This window comes from Sus scrofa, chromosome 1 (genome assembly GCF_054392235.1).
Source record: "Sus scrofa isolate SSC_HxYL_T2T_F1_AM1 chromosome 1, Sscrofa_HxYL_maternal_Yorkshire_Landrace_v2.0, whole genome shotgun sequence".
In the NCBI taxonomy this organism is placed as follows: Eukaryota; Metazoa; Chordata; class Mammalia; order Artiodactyla; family Suidae; genus Sus; species Sus scrofa.
This window is the reverse complement of record NC_139383.1, coordinates 201,861,258-201,877,840: the sequence shown is the minus strand read 5'-3', so window position 1 is coordinate 201,877,840 and position 16,583 is coordinate 201,861,258. Positions and strand designations below refer to the sequence as shown.

At 37.0% G+C, this 16,583-nt stretch overlaps 1 long non-coding RNA gene across 1 annotated transcript; it reads right to left on the bottom strand.

The window, feature by feature from the left end:
* Positions 1-408: 408 nt before the first annotated feature.
* LOC146406961 (uncharacterized) lies at positions 409-16,565 on the bottom strand. The gene is made up of 4 exons (XR_014820363.1): positions 16,352-16,565; positions 15,138-15,254; positions 6,495-6,610; positions 409-6,375 (listed from the first exon to the last, which is right to left on the bottom strand). It is a non-coding gene; the product is annotated as an uncharacterized LOC146406961 (long non-coding RNA).
* Positions 16,566-16,583: the final 18 nt, after the last annotated feature.

Sequence of the window (16,583 nt, the reverse complement as noted above, 5' to 3'; positions counted from 1 at the left end):
AGAAGGAATCTATCTTCTTGGTGTGTGCCACCTGCCCTTTGCCTAACGAATCTATAGAGGACCAGTGGGTACATCTAATATTTTATGGGTAGAGAAATTATCTCTGACTCTGAGATTTATGATCATATGTTTGAATAAGGCCTAAGGCCTAAAAAGAGTGAGTTCTGCCATGTTTCCTCATGACTCATGGTACTTAAAAAACATTTCAGAGTCACTTTTAGTGAAAAAAAACATACCAAGAGACTGGAAATGTCTTCTAAATACTTATGCAAAATTTGTGTTGAAAACTAACTCCTGAAAGAAATATAACCATATGCCTTTAAAATGAGTCCTCTGAGATCAAGGGACATACAGCAAACGCCAAAGTTCATGATCCCCCCACTCCCCTACTTAATAAAGGCACCTATATTTCACCAGAAATAAAATTTTATTAGTAACATGTCAAAAATGTTTTAAAATACAATGACCTTTCTTCTTCCTCTCAGTTTAAAAAACAACCAATAAAAACTCTAAATCATGATCCAAATATTTTTAAATGTGAAAAAGACATATTTTAGATTATGTAACAGATACACATATCCCCAAATAAATATTGTAGAACACCATTTGCTGGGTATTTGGGTGTGTTCCCACAAAACTAAATTTCTGCTTTTCTCCTTTCATTAACGATTTGTGACAAATTTATGACACTCTATTTCACAACAGCAATACCAGCAATTTATGACCAAAGGAGAGCCTGACAAAGATCACTTGGCATGCTCAAATTAAACAATTTATGTGACTCTCTCATTTACACTGATCCTCTACCACTCACTTGGACATCGACAACTAAAGAGAAACAGGAAGTCCATAGCAGGGAAAGGATCTCTCAGGGAATAAAACTCAGAGAAGAATTCAAAACAAGGAGATAAACCAGATACCGTTCTCCAGCTCAAGTTTACCAAATTCTTTAGCCCAGGCAGACACCCATCGGTTTGAATTTAATATAGAATTTTTTGTGTGAGATTTTTCTCAGATTCAGCCAAGCAAGAAATTGCAAAATTCTTGTTAACTGTGGAAAAAATGTCAGCTTTTCTCTCATGTTACCAAATGGAGCTTCCTTATCTGGGTATAAACAAGGGAGTAAATTGGTAATTCAAGAAATTTACCAATTCCTGACTGATTAAGTATGGTACTGGACTACATCCATGTTCCCATTCTGCACTTGATGTATATAAAATTTCTAAATCATCTTCTGGGTCTTTTATTATGTGAAATACTGTAATATTTGTAGCCAATTTGGAAAACCAAGTCTATGATACTTACTTTTTTCCTTTCATTTCTTTAAAGAAAAAAAATTCTATGGAAAGTAGACACAAACACATTTTCTTTGAAAGTTAAGACTATAGGCTTGACTGAATATTTTCATTCTCAAAGTGATGTAGAGCCTCACTATTCAAAGTGTGGTCAGTGGACCAACAGGACTGTATCACCTAGGAGACTTGAGAAATGCAGACCCTGAACCCTACCCCAGAGTTACTAAAAATTATTTCTATTTGAACATGATATCCAGTGACTTACATGCACAAGAAGATTTGAGAACTGCTAATGAAGAGGAATGCTCTTTATCCACCCAACTACAGAGTAATCCTTGTAGAAACACAGAAACTTTAACGGGGGTATTTTGTCCAAAGGGTTCAACAAAGACTTTTAGACACAGTCCACTTAACAAGGAAATAAAAATCCCAAACCATCACATTGCTGATGTATAGTAATGAAGTTTGAGAATTGGGGGAAATTACATAAATTTGAACTCCAAATATTACATAAATACCCGTGAACTTCTTGAATTAATTCACAAGATGTCCATTGTTTCCAAACTGACGTAATTTCTTTAGCAAAGCCTGTAGAACTGATGATCGTTACCTCAAACTCCAGAAACTTAAAGATTATCTTAATAGATAACTATTTAAAGACTAAGCAAAGCAGTTTTAAAAAGAATTGTGTCAAGAAACTGTGATGAAATTTACTTGGATATATTCTGGAAATCTTTTCCAAGGGCGTTCAACCAAATACAGCAGACTGTTGCTTTCTTCCAAGTATTTCTGAGCAAATCAGAATCAGTGAGGGAGCGGTGAAGAGAGGGTAAAGAATTAGAACCATAACCTCCACTTATAACTGACAGCAAAGACAGGAGTCAGATGGTGATTCAGAAAGGAAGCCAGTGGGAACGGAGCATGGCTTCAGTTGCTGGTGTTAAGAAATCCCAAGGTTCATTTTGGTGATTCACTGACACAAGGCAAATTCAAGAAAGCTGCCCTTCTAACCCTGAACATTCTATATACAACTCTCAGCCTATGATTTCTTGAGTCTGCTTCTCCTTCAATGCTCTCCTTGACATTAATATTACCTTATTTGCCCTGTAAAAGAGCATCAGTGCTAGAGAGGTCTGAAAAGAGGAATTGATCTGTACTTGAACTTGCCTCTGCAATGTGCCCTCCAACCTCTTGTGCCCCAGGGGTGAGCAAAGGCCAGAGACACTTCTCTCTTGCAGCACTGGTTTTCTATCATGCTTCCAAGTATAAAATACTTGGCAAAGCAGAAGGTACTCTCCTCCCACTCTAAAATCTAGGTCATTAGACCCTCCTTTCTCCCTGTGTATCTTCTTAGCTGCAAACACCTTTGAAGATCACATGTTTGATAACCATCCCATAGTTCAGAAAAGAGATGTGTACATGCTACTCCCAGTAAAGAATTCTTCCATTTTACAACAACATGAAACATCTTTGAGTTCCTCCCTCATCAGGGAACTGCTGGCACAAAGAGACTATACATCATTCACCTCTGTATCCCCAACCCTGGTACAGTGCCTGGGTCATAGCTATTGCTCAATAAACGGTGGGGAATTGCATTTATTTCCAAGTCCTTGAGCACCGACATTATTAAATTTCAGAATGCTCATGTGTTTGAATTTTACTATGTGTACACAGGCTCACCGTTTACTTTTTCTTCCAACTTCATTTCTATTTTTTCTTTTCTCATCCACCCAAGGAGCTCCATTTCAGGGATATTTCACAGTACTACCACACTTCGATTAGTACATATGCTGAATAGAATCTAGTCTTATGCATCGCTGGTAAATCAAAGAAAAGATCCACACATTGTGGATATTTGGATTTGGGATGTATAGCAGACACAGGAAAGGATAATACAGTATAGAAAGTAACGGTCTCCTCCCCGCCATGTGAAACAACTTTCTCTTTCACTTGCTAATCCTGCTCCTTATTTCTCTGCCTCCCCCCCACACCTTCTCTTCCTCTTATTTATTTATTTATTTTCTCTGATTCATGTTCTTCTTCTTTGTCAGGGCTTTAGGCTGTTTGGGCACCAAAAAGATTGATCAACATTACCAAAGGCACTCAGATTTCCCATCCTATCTTTCTTACACTAAGCATGGCTCTTGTCCCCAAAGAAAGGATGTCCAGGTTCAAAAAGTTGTCACTGGTCTCCTACCTTTGTATCTCCCATAACAGATGGTGCAGGATGGAGTCAGCAGAGTGGGTCTCAACAGGGTCTATGTATCAGTTTGCCATGGTGAAACAACAGCAGTCTTAGTTATCTCAGAGAAGTTTACATAGTTTAAATACAAATTGTTTGCTTTTAATAATCAAAATAACATTAGTCAACTCCTTATCTATGAATTATTTATTGGAAAAGAAATTAAATGCTCTAAAAGATAATTTTTAAAAGAACCTGTTTTGAAATTAATACATATTTTAAAAAGCATATTCACAAATACCACTGGTTTCTAAGACAGTTCCTTCTCTACATATGAATGTAAGATTTATAGAGCTCAATTAACAATGTCACCAAATTAAACAGACTTTATATCTGTTATGCGTTCACTGCCAAAGATTTCTTGCTCTAAGATTTCTCGCATAGAATAAATATTATGCTTTTGCACCTTCTTGGTAATTTTTTTCTCTCCCTCTCTTTTCTGTCCAAAGTATATGCATTTCTATCCTCAAACAATTTCAACATATGGCATTTTTGTAAGTCATATCTATCATCACTGGTGTGTTTTTCTTATAGAAACTGCCCAAAACCAAGCCAGAGGTTCCTTTCCATAAAAAGCTTTAAATTAGTAGAGTAACTTTTTCAAAGTATATAATAATTCTATCAAATTTGGAGTCTACTCAATTGACATTCCCGTTGTTTAAGGAATCTGCATTTCAATAGACACATTCTGAGAAATAAGGTATAAGAAGTGAAATAAAGTTTCAGAACTTCTGTTACAAATTTTGCCCTTAAATTAATTTTTAAATATTTATATTTATATGTCAAAACTATCTCCCCATTCCTACCCAATTGTTTTAAAAATTAGCCTCAATTATAATTTTTCAATTTGTTCTATAGAATTTTTCCTAATTCTGTTTGAGCAATTAAATATAAACTTCATACTTTATCAATTATATATCTATGTGGTCTTTAACAATGCATGCTAATTAGGGCACCACAATTCTTTATACCAAAAGCATCCATGTTAATCACCCTGATAATTCATTAGGGGAGCAAGTAGTGGATCAAAACTAAAAACGAAATTCTCTTTATCAAGGGCTTCTTGATTAAAAGATGGCATTCAACAAGGGAAGGTACAATGTTGACAAGTCACCATATTTAGATTTGTGAAAACATGCGGTCACTAAAGTCTCAGCAGTACCCTTGATTATCATTATTATGTATAAAGTGCTCTGAAAGCACATTAGTAAGCAAGTCATTCCAGAATCCTTTAATTATGTTCTTTATGTCCTATGCAATCCTTATTTTAGATTCTTATCTTCATTATCATAGTCTCTCTAACACTTATCTTTGGGTCTTTGGTATTTTCTTGAATATACCTTTGGCACCTAGTTTTCCAATCTGTTTTATCAGTTAATGACAATTCCTTAAATGGTGTGTGCCACAGAACATAACTCTGGACATTAAAATCAGACATCTCACTCAACCTCAGAGAACATTATGAACCATTTCAAACAATTTCAGGAATCTATCCAACGTGTTAAATAATTGCCTTTCAAATTGTAAAATATAGGAACTTATCTAAACTTCACCACCAAAGGCATTCTGAAACATTTTGTCAAATAGTGAATGGTCGACTATTATACAAAAATCAGTGCAAAGTTTCATCCAGATAGCCTTAAATGAACTCATAGAAGAATAAATATCATGTAGAATTTCTGTTGTTCTCATCAATTTTTGCAGATAAGGATTTTATAAAAATTATCTGCCTATTAAAATCAAATATTACCTGCCTTCCCTTTTCCTGAGCTTCACAGCCTATGAAAATGACATCATAAATAAATTTAAACTCAAGTAAAGGCCCACCACAAATTTTAACCGGCCCCTAGAACTCAGAGGTAAGCCCATCTGTAAGGCTATTTTATTAAATTTCACTTTTAACAAGAAAACTCGATGAAGCCAAAAAAGAAAAAAAAAAAAAAAAGTAAAATGGATCCATGTGGAGTGTTCTGGTTTTACATTCAGCAGTTAAATTGCAGTATGTTCGCCTCATCTTGAATTGCCACTAATGGTAAAGAGAATGGTGTCAATTATTTGGCACAATGCTTGACAAGCCAAAGCATTTTAATAATAATCTGAACCTGTTACTTTTTGTTACTTTCCACTAAGAGTGGTAGAATTTGGAAATGGGGGGGGGGGATACTTGAAATGTTTAAATCTGTGTAAGAACTTGATGTAGGTTCCTTCCTACACAGTTTATCTTAAAAAAAAAAATGTTTCTAAAGCACTTATTCTCTGCTTTATGATAGGTGGACATACTTTCAACTTGGCTGGTTGATACTAAGGACTGCTGAATAATAACCAGGGATCTCTCCAATCAGTTCAGCATGCATCTCATCTTTGATCTCAAGGGCACTGATAATTAGTGCCTTATGTTAACATCTTCACTATAAACAGTTCAGGCATTTAGAAACAAGGTATCAATGGACTTTAACAGTTACTTTAATTCATTTTATAAATAAGCAACTGAGAATTTTGCTCCAAGTGGCTGCTAGTGTAGCCCATTCCATAAATGGCATTCTCCGAAGCATAAGGCACAATATGATATGAATGCAGCTCTTCATAATAGAGAGACTGAGAACAGCATTCCTGTACCATAAACTTCAGCCGTTTTCTTGTATCAGAATAAGCAGTCTTATAACACGGAGCTTCTTTAAAGTATTCATAGCTCTCTTTCTCCGTCTCTAGGTGGATCTTCCTCAGCAAATTGTTAATTAACACAGACCTTCTTAAGTAGGTTTCTGGGTCTTCAAGAAATCTGAGCTTCTCCAGAGAAAGTTTGAGAATGCAAGTCCTGTCCTCAGGCAATATCAGGTGCTGGGAAGCAAACACATCATTAAATACACGTTTTAGAAAAATGAAAACAAGAGCCTTTGCTATTGATTGACAAGACTCATAAAAAGAAATGAAAAAGATAATAATAAGTAAACTCTTACTTTTGGAAAATACCCATGGTAATCTTGATGTAAATCTTCTTCTTCTGCATATTTTCTCTTAAAGTAGGCTACTTTCGACGTTGTTAATGTGTATGTTAATACTTTTGTTGGATAAGCTAAACAAAACAAAATAATTGGAGAAAAGTCAGATTTTACTGTAGCAAAGAGTATTGTGAAAAGAAACTAGTGACCCTGGAAATCACTAGGGTGATCTTTCTTCATTTACTAAGTGATGCAGTGGAGCAGTTAGTGGCAATTGTCATCTGGCTGAAAAGCCTAGTTGCAGGTAAATGCCACCACTCAGACCTAAAACAGATGTCCTAGGTTGGAGAATTATATTTATCCCCTCAGAAATAAGGTACATTCTTACTAATCCTTATTTAATCTCATGCCATTTAAAGTTGAAACACCCACATTTGAAACTGATGCCCAAAATGCAATGGAAAGAGATGTTATTTTTCATCATTCTCTTGGATAAATTTAACGTTGCTAGATTAACCAATTTGTGTAAAACAGTCACCCAATCACACTTTAAAGAAATAACCGCGTGTCTATAAACAAACCCTATGATATGGCCATTACATAACCATCCTCAAAATACATAGTTTAATAAAAGTTAATCGTAAGTAAATAAAAGGTTTAAATAGTGTACTGAGTAGAAAACTTGACCTTGGTATAATTTCTGAAAGTGGAAATTCTTGTTCTCTCAGTTAAAATACTATTGTTGAGAATTCTCATTTGTTTAAGGAAGGACAATGTTCTGAAGGCAGGTTTTTGAAGATATGGTTTGGTTTTAAAGGGAGTTTTTAGTGTGTACGCTAGGTGGTGCTCACATCACAGGAAAAAGGCAGTACAGCTTTGCAAGCTAAAGATATCTAAGAAGCATCTCAGTGAAAGCATTGAATACATTTTAAAAATTTTTTTATTTTTATTTTTTGAATACATTTAGAATACAAACTGAGTCTCAGCACTCATTCAACTTCAGTGGACAAGATCAGAAAGAAAATCTGTACTTAAGCATCATCTATTTTACTCTTAAATACATCCTTAACTATTTCTAGGGGTTGACAACATTTAATTCATAAAATGAGTAATTTATGAATATGTTAGTTAAATAAATTCATGGTCAGGACATTTGCTGTTTTTCCTCTAACATCTTCAATTTTTTTACATCTTAAATATTAAAAATGTGCTCTTCAAGAACATGCTTCTTCCAAGTTTTTCCTCCACTTGGTGGCATCTGTATAACATTTCCTGCAGCCTTTTGGAGCTGGGTGATTTTCCTTAACCAGGAGGAAAAGCTACAAAATCACACCTAAAGCTTTCCAGAATTTCACTGGCACCAATGTGGATTATAAACCCAAGAGAGCCTTAAATTAGAGTTGGCATGTTCTGTAAAGGAAATAAGAATTTTAAACCACTGACTGGTGTGTCTGACCTAAAAAGAAATGCACGTGTAATGATCATTCACAATTGAAACAAAGTCAGCATACAATTCCTGAATATAATAAGCAGTTCAGAGGGAGTTTTCACAGATCTCAAAACGTTAGAAAAAAGCACAAATCAATTGTAATGAAAACAAACAAAGCATCCCTGAAGCCAGTTTCCTCAGGGGTTATTTTTTTAGTCGACATTTTCTTAAGTGTATCTTTAAAGGATCGAACCTAATCATAAGATGAAGCTTTGGGTTGTTCTATGATGACAGTTAATTATTGTTACTGATTTATTCTTAAACTGGTTAACTAGTTGATGCCATAGGGACTATCAAGAGTTAGTGAACACCAGAATTATCTGCAGAGCTCCTTAAAACATGAATTGCCAGGTCCCAACCCCAGAGCTTCTAATTCAGTAAGCCTGGGCTAGGAGCAGAGAATTTTTATTTCTAATAAATTTCCAGGTGATGCTGATGCAGCAGGTCTGGGGGCCGCATTTTTGAGAGCCTCTATGTCATAGCATTAGGCAAATTTAGTAGTAGCACTACAACAGCACGTTGAAAAACAGAATGTTCAGCCAATCAACTGATTGCCTAATCATCAGACTGCCAAGCAATGGGCTTGATTGATTTTTGTTGTGCCAGTTGTTGCTGCTCTTGCGACATTGGCTGCATTGGCTTAGATGCTTTAGCTTCATGAGCAAAGCCAAAGTCCATTTTAACTAAATAGTGAAGAAAGAATGAGGTCACTTTTCAATGTATATTCCTGGGTTCACATTAAGAAATATCAATGACTCTTATTAGCATTATACCTAGACAGGTCACTGATTTTTTTTTAAACAAAGTTCAGTGGATTATGATATCATAATGCATGATCATTATGTTTTACACAGTAATGCAATGTCTACAGCATTTATGATTAAAAACCTTTTAATGAATGACACAGGGCAGGCAGGTGACAACTTGGAGAATCACATGTCCAATGAAGGAAGTGATGATTTGGTAAATATATTTTTTATTTAACATCAAGACCCAAACATTATACCAAATGGCTTCAAGGTTCATAAAGATTCTGTCTGCTTTATTCAGGCAGTTATCCTCAGATACAGAATGTATTGGACCTTGGAAACACAGTAAATTCTCAGAGGTCTAGATCTGTGTCTCAGCTCCATGGGCAATACACTTAGCCATTTAGTTTATTGCTCTTAAAAAACACCCCTATGGGTTGTTGAAATGCTGGAAAGCTTTCACAGCTGGTATCCATTTGACAATTACTTTCTTGCATGCTATTTAGCTATTTGAAAGGTTTTAGGCATCAAGTTTTGTAGGATGCTTTTTGAGGCTAAAATTTACAGCAAACCTAAGTCCCTACATCTGTTTTCTTGGCTGGATGAGAACTCAAAACGTTCAGAGCCAGAAACTATTTATTGATCATGTGGTTCAGATGAGGAAACTGTGTCTCAGAAGGTTCAATGATTTCCAATCTGGTGTGTGGTCTAAGAGTTTGGGTTTTTAAGTCAGATGGAAGTGGTCTAGCTCTGCCATTTCTTAGTTGTGTGACCTTGAAAAATTATATAAACCCTCTACCAGCTCAACTTGTAAAGTGGGGATAGAAATAATCCTGGCTCACAGGATTGTTGATATAATTCATAGAAAGTGACTGGCACTATGCCTTGCATATAGTAAGCACTCAATCAAATCCTAGCTCTTATCAGTGCCAAATAGGCACAGTATATCCCAGAAACAAATTCCAGCCTGGCTGCCTAGTTCTGACCCTAAGACTCTGTCCACCACCTGCCTCCCAGAGAAACTAGATTATAATTAGAGTTAAAAGACTGCAAAGGAATATTTCCAATGGCCAAGTTGAAAACAGTACAGATACTATAACAGCTTCAACAAGACGTTTCTAATTTATTGTCACTGGTCTTATATTTGGGGTGAAGGAATATAACGGTTTTTTGAAACATTCAGGTAGTTCTTTGGGGCATTGATTAAAGTTACTCTGACTTTCCAAAGAAGTTTGCCTGTTATGACCCAGTAAACATACGTAAATCTATTTCTATAATTCTCTTGCAACTAAAAAGCCAAACTCAACCCAGCTTGTTATTCAAATATAGCTGAGGAAAAAGACAAGAAAGAGTAAAATGATCTTATGTCTTCATAGTCAGTGTCCTGAGCTGTGAGAACAGCATATAAATTATAAAACTGAATGAGGCTGATCCTAAATTTATCTCTGAAAGTAAAATGGCTAATGCTGGCTTGAATATTCAAATTGTTTTTTAATGCTTTAACCTCTGGGCACATAAAATATCTGTGCTGGCCTCAATGTGTTTTCTAGTCTAAAACTTCAACAAACAACAAATTAAGAGTCACAGAACAGAATGACCATCCCTGTCAGTTATGACAGTACAATTCATGCATATTTCTTTAAATAAATGTTTAAAATGTAATTACAAATGATTGCTCAAAGGCTCTTTCTTATTTTTCTGCTTCTGCCACCAGACAACCAAAATCCTATTATTGTACAAAAGTGATTTCATTTGGTGCACAGCCCACGGACAGTACATTAAGAAAAGATCATCAGCAAATTAATTTTAAACACTACAGAGGATAATAAAAGAACAACGCCTGTCATAGTAATCCATTCTTTGTCTAGGACCTTGAAAAGCCTGAGAGATAGTAAAGTGAGGAGTGTAACGTATCTTAATTTTGGTACGGTTTTCATTTTCTTTCCCATAACACTCTAATCAATACGCTGCAAAAATCGAGTTGAGAACATCCTATTAGATGTGTGCTTCGGTAGCCAAAGACAAAGGAAAAGTTTGATCCATGGGGAAAATAAGGTGATTCTTGTCTCAGATCAGCAATTGACTCATGATGTGGACAAACCAGGTGTCTCGACTTCTAGTCACTCAGTGATTTCCCTTTGAACAGTGTTAACCTGTAAAAATCATGCATCCCTTCCTATCTCAATAATGCTTTGCTGGTGGCAGAGCTCCTGAAATTCTTCCTGAAGGGCCATGGTCACTTTTTTTCAGAAAGAGCTATTCCACCTCTCACTGTTAGCCACATTCTGCAATCTTGCGGCATGGCTTTGAACTTCAGCATGACCTCCTCGGCTTGTCCTACAGCGCTGGTTCCAATCCCAGTTCTACCATTTATTTTTTTTAGTGACTTTGGACAAAGCATTTAATCTCAAAGAGCCTGAGTTTTCTCATCGATTGAGGCAAAATACCAAACTCATCGAGTTGTGTGTGGATTAAATGAGACGTTTTAAAAGCACTTACTAAGTGCCTGTCATATATCTGCATATTTTCGGCTCAATAAATATTAGGTGTAATTGTTGCAGTGGCCTCGCTTTTGAAGCCATACATCTATGTGTGATCCAGCAGCACTTTTTTGTATGGGGGAGACTTGTCCTTTCTTTTGTGTTAAGCAAGGGTTTCAGGAAACATTTGCAAGTATGTTCAAGAAGGAAGACAGGCTGTAATGCCACACCTTCTGTAGATGACCTCCAGCTCTGCTGATGTTAAGCAAAGTGCCATCAATCTTCTCCCTCCTAAATTTCTGCCTGGCACCCTTCTGGATACTATGCTCTAGAGGAGCAGAACAGCACTAGGTTTTATCCCTGAATCAAAGGAGCAATCTGTTCCTTCCCATCTATCATCTACCCCCAAGCACATGATTGACCTTGCTGGCAGTTTAGAATTACCAACAAGTTGCAGCTCCTGGAAAACTTTCTCAGGAACCTCCAGGGATATTGACAGAGAGAAAGGTCCAGCAGTACTGAGTATGGTCCCAAGCACAGACATGGAATATGAAATGAAAGACCACCCATTCCACATGCCCACCTTGTTCCGCTGGGGATGGTCCCTGAACCAAAGAGAACATCAATAAATGGGATATAACCAGCATGTAATCCTGAAGTTACCTTAGATGCTTCACTGAAGCCTAACTTCTGCCATGATCTGGCCCTATTAATGAGAGAGACCTGCTGGAGCTTTGGCAGGGAACCTGTGATTTGCCGCCCCCTTGGGAGTGCATTCCTTGTTTTGAAGGATGATGCTCCCTTTCATTCTACCTTTTACCTTGGGAAGTGGGAACGAATCAGAAATGAAGTTGGCAAAACAATCACACTGACAGATGTACGTTCTTACCAATAATTGGTAGGACAATATCTTATCAACAATGTCTAGGGAGATGCTCTAACTTCCTTAGGTACCCCAGTCTGTTGCTTAGAGAGAAGGGTTTTTAACCCTGATGTGTGCACGGCAGTGGTCTTTTGAAAAGTATCTCATCTGTATCACACTCATTGTCTTCCACTTTAAAACAACCATCAGATTTGGGTACATCACGAAAAACATTCAGCCAGGCATCCCAGAAGTGTTGTTAGGAAAAAAAACTAAAAAGAAACTAACCATTTACTTTACTCACTAAGAATATACGGTCGTCTTTCAGTACTGAGGCATCAGTTCCAGGACGCCCACGGATACCAAAATCTGTAGCTGTTCTAGTCCCTTATATAAAATGGAATGGCTACTAGCTCTCTGTATCTGCAGGCTGTGCATCCATGGACACTGAGGGCCGACTGTGTGAGAATTTGCTCTGGATTTGGATGATTATCTGACCTCACTCTTATGGTGCCTGATTTGTGTCACTACCTAGAGTTACTCCGGTGGTAAAATGTTCTTCCTTTATTCTATTGATAGGTGCTTCATTAAATTGCATTGTGTTCAACTCAAGCACACCCCTTAAAAGCTGGTCTAATCCCCCACATTAGATATGGAGAAAATGAGCCATGAATTGGTAAAACAAGTAGCACAGGGAGACAGCATTCAGACTCAAGGCTCCTGAGTCCTGACTCTCTTTGTGATATCCTCAGTTTTTCTTGGTATTTTAACCACACTCTCTTTTAATAAGCATTTTTAAAATAACACAAACTGACTCCACCGTAGAGGGGATTTCCTAGCTTAAAACTGTCCCTTCTTCTAATCATCATTGATATTTTGAAGACTCTTGTATCTCTACCCACCAAGAAGAATTTTTTTTGTTGCATTTTACTTTCCATAATTTATAACATGAAAAAGCTTTAAATTTTTTCTAAATATATTTATATTACAATACTGAACAAAACACTAGCAACCCCTTAGTGCTTTTTAATATCCTATACCTCCACTGAGAATTACTGCAGCAAACTAGATGGCTCTGCTTTTATTTTAGTCTGTTAAAATAAATTTAATCAGGAAAAATAAAAAACAGTTGTGTTAGACAAAAAGGGGGAGACAGTAGTGTATTGAGACTATTTAGACAATTTGTTAAAAATAAGATGGAGGGCAGGGAGGGTTGACAAGTATTCATTCCAATATCTAAAGGCATATTCTTCCTCAGTTTTAACACTACGCAGTGATGGTCAATTGACCTCTTTGCTTCTGAAATCATTATTTTATTTTAGCTATTTCTGGGTTGCTAAATCATATTGCTTTGATGTATACAATAATCTGAACTGGCTATGCCTTGGCTTTTGAGCCATTGTTGGTTTGTTGGCATTTCGACAGCTAAAGCCAGCTGGCTTGAGTCCTCAGTGGAGAGCCCAGGTGTAGAGGCAAGGACTTGGGCACTTTGATCAAATCTTGCAACCTTTTCCCATGTTTCAAAGCATCTTCTAGATCCCATGAAAGTCACATAACATGAAACTGAATGTAAAATAACCATAAACACCTAAAAACTCCCAAATATAGTATAGGAGGAAAAACTGAAATTAGAACTTGATTTCAGTTTTAACCTGCTTAATCTCAGCCTTATCAAAGTCCTATAAAGAGAAGTATGCATCCTCTTTATAAGCCATGATATGTACAAGTTTAGCTGGTATTCCCATTGACAAGAGTGTCTAGATCCTAAACTACAAATGGGTAGCATTTTTGTGTGTGTGCTCTAATTTAGGATTTACCAACGTCTCTCGGATTAAATGCTTACATTATAATGATGTATTTGATTCATTTTTATTGATTTCAAACTATATAAGATAATATTTTCTGATGAATGACTTTAAACAGATATGGTTATCAAAATTGCACAGTAAGTATTCTGTGCATTATACATTCATGATAGAAAGAAAATTAAAATTTAAGAATCCCTTTCACTTGACCTTTTGATTGTGATAGTGGTTTCAATGAAAAGGCAGACTCATTCATGTAAATTAAAGGGCACTGAATGATTTTAAACTTTTATGCATATTGCATAGAGATAGGATGTGTATAAATTACTAATGCACAAGACTAATGCATATACATGAGCCAATACTTGTGGCTGCTTTACTCAAACTTTCCTCAGATTGATAGCATGACTAGAGCTTTGTATGCATCTCATGAGAGCTGACAGTAAATCTTACTGGTCTCTTTTGGATTTGTTTCTCACCATAAGTGTAGTAATTATGATGGAGAAAGGAAAAGGGTGGGTGGTGCTAAAGAACTAATAAAAGCAACGTTTTTGATGGGTTCAAACAGTCATCTTTCATCTTAAAATTATTAAACTGCAGATATTTCAGTGAGTGACAATGGAGACCAGTACATTTAAAGTCTTATGACATCAGTAAAAACTATACAAACAGACAAGAATAAATTTTCAAATAGGTTTCTGAATAAAATTGTTCAATTATTTATTTTTATAGAGGGAGGTAAGGAAAGGGAAGAAACGCAGCATGGTATATTTTCATGAACTTGATTGAAATGTGCTGGCTGGTTACCTACAGGAACTGCACATGGATAGTTCAGTACATGTGAAAGTTACACAGTGCTGGAGGGCTGAACGCTCATTAAATGACTATATTATGTCTTGAAAATTGAGTGTAAAGTGATTAACCCTCGTGAGTTTCTATTGCCATGATCTTAAAGCAAGTTAAATTTAAAAAACCACCATAATCTCTTTTTGAAGCTTGGAGAGCTCTCTTCATTGCCTTCATTTCAGACATGCACCAGTGTTCTGCCTGACATGCTCTCCATGCCAGGCTACTTAATTTGGCCCACCCTATTCACATGGGTCTTAGAGAGGAAAATCTGCCATCCCAAAAATGTCCTTTCTACAGAAAACCTCTATTGACTTCTACCCAGCAACCATCTATATAAACAACCACTTATATTGATCTTGTAAATTATGGTAATGCTACATTAGCATTTATTTCTCTGGATACATATTTAAACAGTAATTTCTTTTACCTGGTAATGCTGAATCAATCTGAAAAGTGTATCTCTAGGACAGCTTTAGAAAATCTGGTGAGAATTCCCCTTCGCACAGCGAGCATTTCTCACAGCCTCAGGCTCATGAATGGTTACCTGAGATTTTGCAACAAGGAGAGACGCAAATAAAGAGTCAGAACTGCACTGACTTGAACTGGTTATAATGTCAGGAGAAAGCATGCAGTAAAAGGACACTAAGATGTCTGAGGTGGGGTTGATCTGAACCAGTTAGATAAACAAATAAACCCTCAAACATACATAATTCTATGTTTCCAGATTTAATTGTAAACAGGAGCAATCTTAACTATCCTAAGAAAGACGGAAATATTTGAATAACATATCTCATTAACTATTTACTGGGAGATTTTGAGGGAGACATTATCAGCGGGTTGGTTTTTTTTAAAAATCAGAGTCAGATATACTTTGTTTTCAAATGCCAGATCTTGTATAATTTCAAGAAATATTCTCTCTAAAGTAACAATCCAGTAGTTAAAACAGCCTAACTCGATCATTCACTGGAATACACACTATTCCTCACAGGATTCGAAAGAGCAAAATGATACTTTTTCTTTGAAGATAGTTTTCCTTTAAAGGGCCATATTTAACTGCACCTTTTTCTACATGGATGTATGCTTACAGATCTCATCATCTTCTATATTTAGAGAGATGAGCTTTCCAAAGGAAGATAGGCAGCCAATGAGGAGGATCCCATCAAAAGAGAGGTGAGTTACTATGGTTACTTTTCAGGAGATTGAGTAACAGTGAACTGCCTGCTCTCGGCCAAATGGACCCTTTCCAGGGCAGGACCTAAAAAGATTGTTGCTCTCCATACGTGTTGATTCAATTAGAGACTACACTATGTCATTTTCGCTGTAACCACAGGCTTTCTGTGGGAGCTCACTGCTCCCAGCCTTCCTAGCTGCACATAGGCAGCAAAGTCAAAGGGGAAACGAGGAGGACGGAAAACTTCCAAACACAAATCGAACAGTAAAGGGCAGGGGAATCCACAAGAATAATCCCGAGATTAAAAAAAAAAAGCAAATCAGGTTATTGGAGACCACCAGCTAGCCACTTTTCAATGGCTAGGGGCGGGGTGGGTGAGATCCCAGAAAACATCCTTATTCACACCCTCTGGGAAAGAGTCTTTCCTGAGCTTCAGAGGAAGGCACCTGGTTGAATGAGTCCAGACATACCTTGCGAGCTGGGTCCACTCGCCAGGAGACCGGCACATACACCTGTTTCGTAAACGCGCGGGGTTCGGTGCTCCCTCCCGCTTTTGCGGCGCTGTCACTCTCCAGACAGGCGCTGACAGCGACAGCGACGGCAGTGGCGGCGCGACAGTGGAAGCAGCGGCAACTGCAGCTCGGGGGCAGCCCTGGCTCCCGCAGGTCCGTCCCTCCAGTCTGTGAAGCGCCTCTCGCTCCG